Below are 13,331 nucleotides of genomic sequence, written 5' to 3' on the forward strand. Positions count from 1 at the left end.
CATTACATTGTGCTTGGTAGTGGTGTTCAAAGTCCAGTATATCCTTGTATAAGCGCTTACCTTGCTCATCTGTGTGTGTTCCCATTTTTTCCTTGAATGTCTCAAGATAACCATCATACCATACAGTTTCTTATATCTTGCAATTTTCTTCCCAGGGTGAAGATTTTAATTAAAACAAAAATGTTCTGCTACGTCCCTAACAGCAGATAAAGACCTGAATGGTCTATCCAGTGTGCCTAATAATCACACTCATTATACATTCATGGTAAAATTGTTTTTTTCTTTAATATTTATGGACAATAGACCATAGAAATCCACCCAATACCGTTTTCAGGTTCCCATTGCTGGAGTTGTCATTGAAGCCCACCCCAACCTATCCTAACCATCCTCACAGTAGAGCTTCCATCAAAATCCTCCCTAGCTCATCCTAAACCAAATCACCATATATGGGACACAGACCATAAAGGATTGCCCAGTTACCAGCCTTAAGTTTGTTTTATACCATTCATTTTTTAAATTAGAGATCCTTTGTGTTCATCCCATGCTCTTTTGAATTCAGTCACCGTTTTAATCTCTATCACCTCCCTTGGGGGGGCATTCCAGGCATCCACACCCTCTCCATGAAAAAGAATTTGCTAATATTACTCCCAAGTCTGCCTCAATTCGTGCCCTCTAGTTTTATTACCATTTCCTTTATCTGGAAAAGGTTTAGTTCTATATTAACACCTTTTAAGTAATTAAACATCGGTTTTCAATCCCTTCCTGCAATCTAGGAGTTACAGAAATCCAAACACTTTTCTGAGCATGTGCTCCTCCTACCTTAGAGAGAGAGTTAAGAACCCCTGCAGTTTCAATTTCTGCAAGCAATCTGTGCAGAAGTCTTCTGATCTGCTCTGCTTCTTTTTCTTATTTTGGTCTCTTAAAGTTTGTTTTATTAGGTGGTTTCAGTGCCTTGAGACCCCTTTTGGTGTCCTCTGCCAGAGGAAAGGACGCAGTTACTCCTCTGCTGAAGAATCATAATTCTGATCCCAATATTGTGACCAATTACAGACTTAACTCTAATTTGCCATTGTCTCCAAAATTGTAGAAAAAGCAGTTATCCCAGGACAAGCAGGCAGGTATTCTCACTAGTGGGTGATGTCATCAGACAGAGCCCCGGTACGGACGTCTCACAAGCACGTGTTGCTTGTAGAAACTTAAAGTTTCTAGATGCCCGCACCGCGCATGCGCCGGTGCCTTCCTACCCGGAGATCCGGGCGTGTCTCCTCAGTTCTTTCTTTTCCGCGGAGCTGAGAAGTTCAACTTCATCATGTGCTAGCTGAATTCAGTTAAATTTGCCTTCCTTGTCCGCGTTTTCGCTTTCTTTTAATTACAGTTAACAGTTCTTTTCTTTTCTTAAAAAAAAAAAAAAAAAAAAAAAAAAAGAAGATTATTTCCTCCGGCGGGTCGAACGGGCCGGCCACGTGGCTCAGGCCCACTGGCTTCGACCTCGCGGCGGAGATTTTCCGGCCTATGTCCCAGCCAATCACCGGGTTTAAAAAGTGCAGCAAGTGCCAACGCGCGATTTCACTCACGGACCCTCACTGGCGCTGTTTGCAGTGTTTGGGCCCTGACCACATTCCGAAATCGTGCAGGCCTTGCTCTACCCTTACGGCACGCTCATTCAAGCGGCGTTGCCTATTGTGGGAATCGATGTTCAAGATGGACGCAGCTAAGGATCCCTCAGCCTCCACTTCATCCGATACCTCCCCGGTTCGGGCAAAACCGGCATCGACCCCTCCTGCATCGAGCGTGGTGAAACCGGCATCGCTCGCCCCGACACCATCCACGAGCTCGACGTCGGTGCCTGCCCCGGTCTCCTCGGTTCAGGTACCTCTTCCTTCCACAGTGCCACCAATGGTCATCAAAGTGCCGAAAGCTACTAAGCAGAAGCACTCGGCCTCGAAGGAGCGCGATGTCCGTGCAGGAGGACCCCCTTTCGGTGCGGATCCCTCCTTATCGGCTTCGCTACGGTCCGTGCTGGAAGCTCAATTCGTTGAGCTCATGCAGACCATCGGACCCGGGCTCATCGCTGCCATACAGGGTGACCTCCCGGTACCGATCCAAAGGGGCGGTCCGCCCCCTCCCCCTCCCCCACACCGTTCGACCTCGACAACCGACGAGGACGAACGGGGGAGGGCGGCGATGCCCACGCGGCAAGCCTCGCTTACCGATATGCCGCCATTAGAACCCATTACGCCTCCGCGCCAACATGGGACCAGACCTCCGATCGATACTCGAAGCCCTGGGCATAGTCAGGAAGAGTTCTTCCGTACTCCTTACCAGACTTGGGTAGCATCGCAAGAACCCGCATCGCAAACCCAGTTACGATCCACCGCTTCCAGCCCTATCCACTTGGGGGCCTCGGGAGACCATGCGATGCACAGACGATCCCGATCCCCGTCCCGCCACCGAGACGGGCACCGATCGAGACACTCATCCTGGCACTCCTCACGCCATTCGGAGGTGTCACCGCAGAAAAAACTGCAACGTAGGGGATACTCCTCATCAGAGGTGTCCCCTCCGAGGGGGCCGGAGTACGAGGAGACACCGGTGCCCGATTCTCCTTGTCACTCCCCGATGTCCACGGACCTGGAGGCCTCATCCTCCTCCAGCCCGTCCCACAGACCGACGCTGGCGGAACAATTGTCCTTCTCATCATTCCTCCGACAAATGGCGGATGATCTGGATGTGACCCTTGACACGGGCTCCAGATACTCCAAAGAGTATCTGGACACCATGCATTTACCTAACCCTCCAACGGAGTCGCTTCGGCTCCCCTTGCATAAATTACTGGACCAGACCTTCATGCAGTGCTTCGAAACGCCGTATTCCATACCGGCGATCCCCAGCAAACTCGATGCTCGATACCGCATCGTGCACCATAAAGGGTTCGAGGGCCCTCAACTCTCCCACCAATCCCTACTGGTCGAGTCCTCCCTTAAACGCTCTCACCCCTCCCAGGTCTACGCCTCTGTACCGCCGGGCCGAGAGGGGAGAACGATGGACAAATTTGGTAGAAAATTCTACCAAAACTCCATGATGGCGTCACGGGTGCTAAACTACAACTTCTTTTTCTCTTCCTATCTGGAGTTCTTCTTGCCGGTGCTCCGCAAGTTCACTCCGTTCATAGACAACCAAGCTCGATTCGAGTTCGAGGAAGTGGTAGCCTCCCTCTCCCAATTACGCCTCCAGCTGATGCAATCCTCCTTCGATGCATTCGAACTCTCGGCACGCGCCGCCGCAAGCACGGTAGCCATGCGTCGCCTGGCCTGGCTCCGTACTATCGATATGGATCCCAACCTACAGGACAGACTCGCCAACGTACCATGCGCTGGAGCTGACCTGTTCGATGAGTCTATCGAAACTGTTACCAAGAAGCTGTCGGATCATGAAAAATCCTTTCAATCCATCCTACGGCCCAAACCCAAACCTCAACAGTCTCGACCTTCCAGGCCACCCCTGATTTACCAGCGGCGTTACATGCCCAGACAAACGCCTGCTGCGAGACAGCCTGCGAAGAGACAACCTCCCCAGAAGTCTCAGCAAAAACTCCAGCCACCGGCTGTACCTAAGGCTCCCCAGCCCTTTTGACGCCCCTCCCGGGAGCATAACCTCGGCCTCTCCCATAGGGGGCCGCCTCCATCTTTTTTACCACCGATGGGAGGCCATAACCACGGACCTATGGGTCCTCTCCATCATAAGAGAAGGATACTCTCTTCAATTCCACCGGGTCCCCCCGGACCATCCTCCAAGAGAGTATCCTTCAATCTCGACGCAGACCGCCCTTCTTCTTCAGGAAGTCCAAACCTTACTTCAGCTTCGGGCTGTCGAGCCGGTCCCGTCAGACCAATTGAACCGAGGGTTTTACTCCCGGTACTTCCTCGTCCCGAAGAAAACGGGCGACCTGCGACCCATTTTAGACCTTCGGGCCCTCAACAAGTTCCTGGTCAAAGAGAAGTTCCGCATGTTGACTTTGGCTTCTCTATACCCCCTCCTCGAGCAGAACGACTGGTTATGCTCCCTGGATCTCAAGGAGGCCTACACTCACATCCCCATTCACCCGGCCTCCCGAAAGTTCCTCAGATTTCGGGTGGGAAATCTGCACCTACAGTATCGAGTGCTACCATTCGGCCTATCTTCGTCCCCCAGAGTCTTCACAAAGTGCCTGGTGGTAGTGGCCGCAGCACTCCGGGACAGGGGTCTACAGGTGTTTCCATACCTCGACGACTGGCTCATCAAGGCCCCGTCAGCCCCAGAGGTCACTTCGGCGGCCTTGGCTACAACCTACTTCCTCCAGAATTTGGGCTTCGAGATCAACTTCTCCAAGTCTCATCTACAACCCACCCAGTCCCTCCCCTTCATCGGAGCGGTCCTGGACACCACCCGACTCCGAGCATTCCTGCCCCGGCAACGCATGGAGTCTCTTCTTCATCTCTGCCAGTCGGTGGCTACTCGCCAAACCCTACCGGCGAGACAACTGATGGTGCTGCTGGGCCATATGGCCTCCACAGTACACGTGACACCCTTTGCCAGACTCCACCTCAGGATCCCCCAGTGGACCCTGGCATCACAGTGGAATCAGACATCCGATCCACTGTCCAAACGCATCGTAGTCACACCTGCCCTTCGGCAGTCTCTACTTTGGTGGATGACCTCTTCGAATCTATCCAGAGGTTTGCTGATGCACTCTCCCCCCCCATCAGAAAGTTCTCACAACCGATTCGTCGAATTACGCATGGGGGGCCCACCTGGAGGGTCTCCGCACCCAAGGATTCTGGACCAGTGCGGAAAGACTACACCAAATCAATCTATTGGAACTCAGAGCCATCTTCAATGCGCTCCAAGCTTTCCAACACCGACTCCACGACATGGTAATCCTCATTCGCACAGACAATCAGGCCGCCATGTATTATATCAACAAGCAAGGAGGCACGGGCTCGGCCCTCCTTTGCCAGGAAGCTCTACGAGTCTGGGACTGGGCGGTGCGCCACAACGCCCTACTCAGAGCAGTATACATCCAGGGGGAGAACAACGTCTTAGCAGACAAACTAAGCCGTCTGCTACAACCGCACGAATGGACTCTCCATTCCAACCCCCTTCACCAAATCTTCACGCAATGGGGGACGCCTCAGATAGACCTCTTTGCGGCTCCCCACAACGCCAAACTGCCTCAGTTTTGCTCCAGGATCTACACTCCTCATCGCCTCGAGGCAGATGCTTTTCTACTGAACTGGGGGAAACGATTTCTATATGCGTTCCCACCATTCCCGCTGATCCAGAAGACTCTGGTCAAGCTGAAACTCGAACGGGCCACCATGATTCTAATAGCTCCTCGGTGGCCCAGACAACCTTGGTTCTCCCTCCTACTTCAACTCAGCAGCAGGGAACCAGTACCACTTCCAGTGTTTCCTTCACTACTTACTCAACATCAAGGATCACTGCTTCATCCCAACCTGCAGTCTCTCCACCTGACAGCTTGGTTCCTCTCAACGTAACCCCTCACCAATTCTCACAAGAAGTGAGGGAGGTCTTGGAAGCTTCCAGGAAGCCCGCCACTCGACAATGCTACTCCCAGAAATGGACCAGATTCTCCTCATGGTGCGTTTCTAAGTCAAAGGAACCTCAGCGAGCTTCCTTATCCTCCGTGCTGGACTATCTCCTACACCTATCTCAATCTGGGCTCAAGTCCACATCCATACGAGTCCACCTGAGCGCTATTGCGGCGTTCCACCAGCCTCTACAAGGGAAACCCCTCTCGGCCCATCCGGTGGTCGCCAGATTTATGAAAGGACTCTTCCATGTTAACCCTCCTCTCAAACCACCCCCAGTAGTTTGGGACCTCAATGTAGTCCTTTCCCACCTCATGAAGCCCCCGTTTGAACCACTCAACAGGGCCCCTCTGAAGTATCTCACCTGGAAAGTGCTTTTCCTTGTAGCCCTTACGTCCGCTCGCAGAGTCAGCGAACTCCAGGCATTGATGGCGGACCCACCATTCACAGTATTCCACCATGACAAGGTGGTCCTCCGCACTCACCCGAAATTCCTGCCTAAGGTGGTCTCCGAATTTCATCTCAACCAATCCATTGTACTTCCAGTATTCTTCCCTAAGCCTCATTCTCACCACGGAGAATCGGCCCTTCACACTCTAGACTGCAAACGTGCCTTGGCTTTCTACCTGGATCGCACCAAGCCACACAGAACCACTCCTCAACTTTTTGTCTCCTTCGATCCTAACAAGTTGGGAAGACCCGTATCAAAGCGCACCATCTCTAATTGGATGGCGGCTTGTATCTCTTTCTGCTATGCCCAGGCTGGATTATCACTTCCTTGTAAGGTCACAGCCCATAAGGTCAGAGCAATGGCAGCCTCAGTAGCATTCCTCAGATCAACACCAATCGAGGAAATTTGCAAGGCTGCCACCTGGTCCTCGGTTCACACATTCACCTCACATTATTGTCTGGATACCCTCTCCAGACGGGATGGACAGTTTGGCCAAACAGTATTGAAAAATTTATTCTCTTAAGTCGCCAACTCCCCCTCCATCCCACTGAGGTTAGCTTGGAGGTCACCCACTAGTGAGAATACCTGCCTGCTTGTCCTGGGATAAAGCAATGTTACTTACCGTAACAGTTGTTATCCAGGGACAGCAGGCAGCTATTCTCACGTCCCACCCACCTCCCCTGGGTTGGCTTCTCAGGCTAGCTACCTGAACTGAGGAGACACGCCCGGATCTCCGGGTAGGAAGGCACCGGCGCATGCGCGGTGCGGGCATCTAGAAACTTTAAGTTTCTACAAGCAACACGTGCTTGTGAGACGTCCGTACCGGGGCTCTGTCTGATGACATCACCCACTAGTGAGAATAGCTGCCTGCTGTCCCTGGATAACAACTGTTACGGTAAGTAACATTGCTTTGTTGCTATTCAACTATCAGATTTATTTTTTTCAAAAACAAATGTATTACACCCTCACCAGATAGGCTTTCATCTACCCCATTCCACAGAACATACATTACTAGGATTTTTAAATCATATGAAGCAGATATTGGATAGCAATCATGACATTGTTCTTTTTTCTCTTGATATGTCTGCAGTTTTCGATATGGTGGGCCACAGTACCGTATTTTCTCGCATATAACGCGCGCGTTATACGTGGTTTTTACGTACCGCGCATACCCTTGCACGTTATAAGCGTGGGCGCGTTGTACAAATTTTTTTTTACATAGTTTCCCCCCCCCCGACGTCCGATTCACCCGCCCCCCCGCAGGACCGCTCGTACCCCCACCCCGAAGGACCGCTCGCACCCCCACCCCGAAGGACCGCTCGCACGCACTCGCACCCCCACCCTGAAGGACCGCTCGCACCCCCACAGCCTCCCGACCCCCCCCCCCCATCATGTAGAAGCTCCTACCGGTGTCCTGCTGCTTCCTCTTGGCGGTCCCGACACCCGACACGATCGGGGCAAGAGGGAGCTCAAGCCCTCTTGCCCCAGCCAACCGCGGCACCCCCGACACGATCGGGGCAAGAGGGAGCTCAAGCCCTCTTGCCCCCCCCGACTCCCCAACTCCCCGACAATATCGGGCCAGGAGGGAGCCCAAGTCCTCCTGGCCCTGGCGACACCCCCCCCCCCCCGCTAGTTGTTCAGGCCAGGAGGGAGCCCAAACCTTCCTGGCCACGGCGACCCACATCCTGCACTACATTACGGGCAGGAGGGATCCCTGGCCCTCCTGCCCTCGACGCAAACCCCCCTCCCCCCAACGACCCCCCCCAAGAACCTCCGACCGCCCCCCCCAGCCGACCCGCGACCCCCCTGGCTGACCCCTACGACACCCCCACCCCCCTTCCACGTACCTTTGTGTAGTTGGCCGGACAGACGGGAGTTAAACTCGCCTGTCCGGCAGGCAGCCAACGACAGAATGAGGTCGGATTGGCCCATCCGTCCCAAAGCTCCGTCTACTGGTGGGGCCTAAGGCGCCTGGACCAATCAGAATAGGCCTGGGAGCCTTAGGTCCCACCTGGGGCAAGAGGGCTTGAGCTCCATCTTGCCCCGATCGTGTCGGGGGTGCCGCGGTTGGCTGGGGCAAGAGGGCTTGAGCTCCCTCTTGCCCCGATCGTGTCAGGGGTGCCGCGGTTGGCTGGGGCAAGAGGGCTTGAGCTCCCTCTTGCCCCGATCGTGTTGGGGAGTCGGGACCGCCAAGAGGAAGCAGCAGGACACCGGTAGGAGCTTCTACATGATGGGGGGGTCGGGAGGCTGTGGGGGTGCGAGCGGTCCTTCAGGGTGGGGGTGCGGGTGTGGGTGGGAGTGCGTGCGAGCGGTCCTTCGGGGTGGGGGTGCGAGCGGTCCTGCGGGGGGGTTGAATCGGACGTCGGGGGGGCATCAGGCTTTCAGGGTGGGGACAGGACTTCAAGAGGGAGAGGAGAGTCGGGGCGGACGAAAGGAGAGTCGGGGTGGCCAGAGGAGAGTCAGGGCGGGCGAAAGGAGAGTCGGGCTGCATGCGCGGTATACGGGTGTGCGCGGTATATACAAATTTCTGTACATAAATTTGTGTTTTTCGCGTGCTATACCCGTGTGCGCGTTATCTACGTGAAAATACGGTATTCTTCTTGATTGTTGGAAAAAACAAACTTTAAAGGTTATGCCTTTAATGGTTTCATTCGTACCTGACTGATAGTGCATATTCTGTTAATCACTCTAATACTTTTTCAAGCTCTCATCCACTTCATTTGTGTGTACCACAGAGTTCTGTTTTAGGACCAATACTTTTCAATATTTTTCCTACACCCCTTACTCTCATCTTAGGCTCTAGGGTTCATATTTTTTATGCGGATGACATTCAACTCATTTTTCCACTTGACTCTCACTTGCTATCAACTTACTCATCTGTTTCCGCAAAATTGGATACAATTACAGATTGGCTTACAACTCAACAAACTTAGTCAACTCACAAAAAACTGTGGTAATGCTTTTCTCTTCTAGAAATTCATCAACAGAATCTTTAAATTTCAGCATGAAGGGCGTTACCTTAAAAATTTCAACAACCAAAGTTTTAGGTGTTGTGATAGACAATACCTTAAGTTTTTATTCGCACATTTCTAAGGTGGCATCTTCTTCCTTTTATGCTCTCCACCAAATTTGATCCATTCGTTCATTTCTTCAACAAAGCTCTCTGTATTCTTATACATTCTTTGATATTGTTTAAGCTCGATTATTGCAAGATCATCCTTATTGGTCTTCCAAAATATCATACACAGGTTACAATTAGTTCAAAACACTGCAGTCAAGTTGCTTCAGCGTTGTTCAAAATTTGATTGTGTTATACCCCTTTTAAAGGCTGAGCACATTCTTCTGTTTCTTATCGCATTCCTTTCAAATATTATAATCTCTCCCATCAAATATCAAGTGGTCTTCCTTCTGTTTTATTTAGTTTTCTGGTTCAATATTTTCCACAAAGACTTCTTCGATCATCTCAACAACAGTTATTGGTTGTCCCTTCATTTAGACAATTATTCCTTGATACTCAGGAGTTCTTCATTCTCTGTCATAGCCCCCACTCTTTGGAATTCTCTAACTTTCTGACTTTGCACTGAGAGTTCATATTTGACATTCAGGATTCATCTAAAGGCATATTATTTTTTTGCAGGCATTTTGCACATAATTTCATAGGTACAGGCAAAAATAGAGCATGATCACATTTTTATCCCACACCTTTATATGTTTTTATCCCTTTCCTCTCCCCTATCCCCAGATTTAATTGTAGCCAATCCATATTTTTTCCTTCATATTCTTGATATGTTTGTATAGTTGCATTTGTTAATTCATTTGTGCTTGTTCCCCTCCCTTTTATTTAACTTTGGTTTTATATATGCAATATATCAAATAAATTGCAATTGACTACTGCTTCCCAGAGAAACTTTGGACCTGTGGAGCCACCTTTCTCAGATTCGGGGTCCATTTCCCTAGGAGCTCGCTTGCCTGCTGACCTGGTCAGGAGTTTATGTGCAGACTGTATGCATCCTGTGTAAGTCCCTCCGGGTTTCAGGGCACATGCTGCGTTTCCCGCCCCCAGTCATGTGGAGAGGTTCCGTGGGATGGAGGTTACAGTCGGAGTCTGTCCGACTGGCAGTCCGAAGATCTTCAAGTCTGGTCATTTTGGAGCGGTTCTGAGGCAGAAAATCCTTTTCCTCCATTCAGCAACGGTACATAGAACTGGCAGGCAGCCACTTCACAGATACTAAATACACCTCCATTATTTCTTATGGGAGCTTCGGGAGTTGTCTGTGGAACTTGGTAAAACTCATTTTTCAGAATTTTTGAGGGTAGGGTTCAGGTCTCCCACCTCTCCAAAACTCCAAATTGTTATTTTTTGTTTTCAGATTTTCTTTATTTTTGCTATTTTGGGTGCAAATTTACTGACAGCAGCTATCTTGGATTTTTATCAGTCCTTTTTTTCAAAGCTTGAATTCTGCCTTAAAACCCCTCAATTTTGTTGCAAATCGATTGGGATGGATTGCACTGTATTGGAGCTGGAACAGCATCTGTGTATCGCATGCCACAGCAAGCTGGGGGAAGGGGCAGGAACTTCATGCTTCACCTCCTCTGGGTCTTCCAGGGCTAGAAAGCAGGCCTGGGTCTGTGATTTTGGAAAAAGTATCAGCCAGAAGCCATTCTAGAGCCTGGTGCCAAACACCTGCGTTCCGAGTCTGGGCACTCCTTGGCACGAGCACCTCAGCGGGTCCCAGCAGTGACCATGGAGTGTGAATTTTCCCTGGATTTCATTCGACTTCCTTGAAGAGCATATTCGGACCCAGCTCATTTGACGCAGCCAGCGGGCATGTCGCCTTCTTCCGTTCCAAGCAGGAGCCCTCCCATCCATCTACAACAGATCTCGATTGCATTAGTTGTTGCACGGTATAAAATCCCTTACCGCAATCTGGAAGTTGCAGAGAGCCTTTTCTCAAGTTCACACAGGCCAGAGTTTCTTTGCACACAGTTCTGCCTTTTTTATTTTTTTGCTAAAGGTTGTTTTGGCTTTCCATGCCAAACAAGAAGTCAGATTGCCAGCCTTCCAATCCACAGATTCTAAGAAGAACCAGGTTCTGAAAAAGTTGTATGTGAGAAGAGTGCTTCTCAGATAGCCTGAATTTGTTGGTTACATCAAGATATGACCATCTTTATGTACTCATTAGGCTAGTTGTGGTGTGTTGTCTTCAATCGCCAATATCTCCAGATGGAGCCATTAAGCCATTTTGTCAGCATATGTTGTCTGTGGTAAACAGTCTCCTTAAAGGTGACTAAAAGTGTGTCAGTTTCGTGGGCGGAAGCTTGGATTCAAGTTCAATTTATTTGATACATCGCAAATATAAAACCAAAATAAATCTAAGCGGTTTACAATAGAATGTTAAAAAATGGTCTCCCTTGAGGAGATTTGTAGGACAGCAACTTAGTCCACTCTACATACATTTTGCAAGTTTTACAGAGTGGATGTAGTGGCAAAGGAAGGCTCCACCTTTGCAATGAACCCACCCTAGATTTCTGCGACTGCTTTTGTACATCCTGTCCATCCCGAATGACATATCTATTACACTTGGAAAAAGAGATTAGGTTCTTTCCTTGCTAATATCTTTTCTAGTAGATAGATTTCATTCCAGTGCAATAGGTATTCTGAACACTGGGTCTTGCATCTGCTCCTGCAACTCCATTGCAGGAGATACTGATAACTTTTATCAGTATCTCCTCCTCCTCTCTTCTCTATGTTGCCCCCAGTCAGCCTACAGAGCAACTTTGATCTGTTCAGTCTTTTTTTTTTTTTTAATATATTTTTGGCAGTTTTTCATGGGATTTTGTATTCTTATTCAGCTCCAGTGACTGCTTAACCTGCATGAGAGGAGCACACATTGGTCTGCAGCTGACAGGTGGATCTTGCGGGGTCCTGTTAAGCCAGCCTGCTGGAACTGTGGAGTTCAGGGGTTTCCCCTGCTGTTTGCTCACTCCTCAACCTGATCAGGAATGCAGTTCAGGCTGTACACTGTACAACCTGAACTACAGTCCTGATCAGTACAGTGTACTGGCACCAATTTCATTTCTTTGGAACGCACATGGTGTCGGCTACAGTTTCCTCCCCTTTCTTTGCAGTGTTTTGATCCTGATTCCCGGGGGTTGAGGCTCAGTCTGGTTGTGGCCCAACTGGCAGCAGAAGAGGCAGTTTTTCCTGGTGGAAGAGGTCCTCTCCTTATTCCAGCTACCCTGAGAGGAGCTGTGGCAGGCTGCAGCACATTTTCCCAGCGTTTGGTCTGTGAGTAGGGCTGTCACAGCCCACAGAGCAGTTTGGGGCGGGGGGTTTCTGAAATTGAATTCCGAGTTTAAACATTGTGTAGCCTTGTTCCCTCACCCCAGAAATTCTAAAATTGCTGGGTTTTTCGGTACTCCGGTGGAGTTACAGCCATTTTTCCAATGGGAAATCCTGGCAGAGGCCATCTTGGATTTTTCCCAGTTTGAATTCTAAGTTATCAAATTTATTCAAAAAGCCTTGTTTTTGATTCTAACCACCAGGAATGGGCACCCAAAGAGCGCCCTTGCACCGCACGTTCTGCCGCGCATGCTGGGGAGGTGAGATCCTCGTGTTTAGCCTCTGACCACCTTATTAATGCTGCTAAATGACTGTTGGGATGAATAGGGGACGATTATACTCTCTTGGGGTCCTGTGATGCGGTTCCAGTACCTAATACCATGTTTCCCCGATGATAAGGCAGGGCCATCAAATAAGACAGCCCCCCCTTTTTAGAAAAAAATGTAAAATAAGGCACCCCCCCGCAAATAAGCCACCCACCGATACCTGCGCTTACCCGAATCGGGTGGTACGGTGGGTGACTCCGTGTGGTCCCTCCGTCTACCGTATTTGCCTCCATGGCTGCGTGCCGCGCCTCGTCATGAAGTGAAGAGGAGGAAGTGACAGGACTGCAGCGCGCGCACGTGACTCCGCGCAAGGAACACAGGCAGCTTCCCTCATCCCTCCCCTAACGGAGACTGCAGGAGTTTGTTCACGGCCAGAACATCCAATACAGGTAATAAAATTCTGTTTTTTTTTCAACAATAACTGTGTACTGTAGTCTTCTTCATGGTAAATAACGGCATCCCCCCGAAAATAAGCCCTAGAGCATATTTTGGCCTTCCAAAAAAATAAGACAGTGTCTTACATCGGGGAACACTCGGTTAAAAAGTTGCTGATAGCCACAAAGTGAAAAGAAAGCACTCTAACTCTCCTCTTGAAGGAAGTTCTCGGTCTTCTATGCCCT

General features: G+C 50.1%; 1 protein-coding gene across 1 annotated transcript in view; it reads left to right on the top strand.

Annotated features, from left to right (window-relative positions):
• LOC117356964 (serine/threonine-protein phosphatase PP1-beta catalytic subunit-like) overlaps positions 1–13,331 on the top strand; it is a 168,395-nt gene that overhangs the window by 80,846 nt on the left and 74,218 nt on the right.

This window comes from Geotrypetes seraphini, chromosome 3 (assembly GCF_902459505.1).
Source record: "Geotrypetes seraphini chromosome 3, aGeoSer1.1, whole genome shotgun sequence".
Taxonomy (NCBI): domain Eukaryota; kingdom Metazoa; phylum Chordata; class Amphibia; order Gymnophiona; family Dermophiidae; genus Geotrypetes; species Geotrypetes seraphini.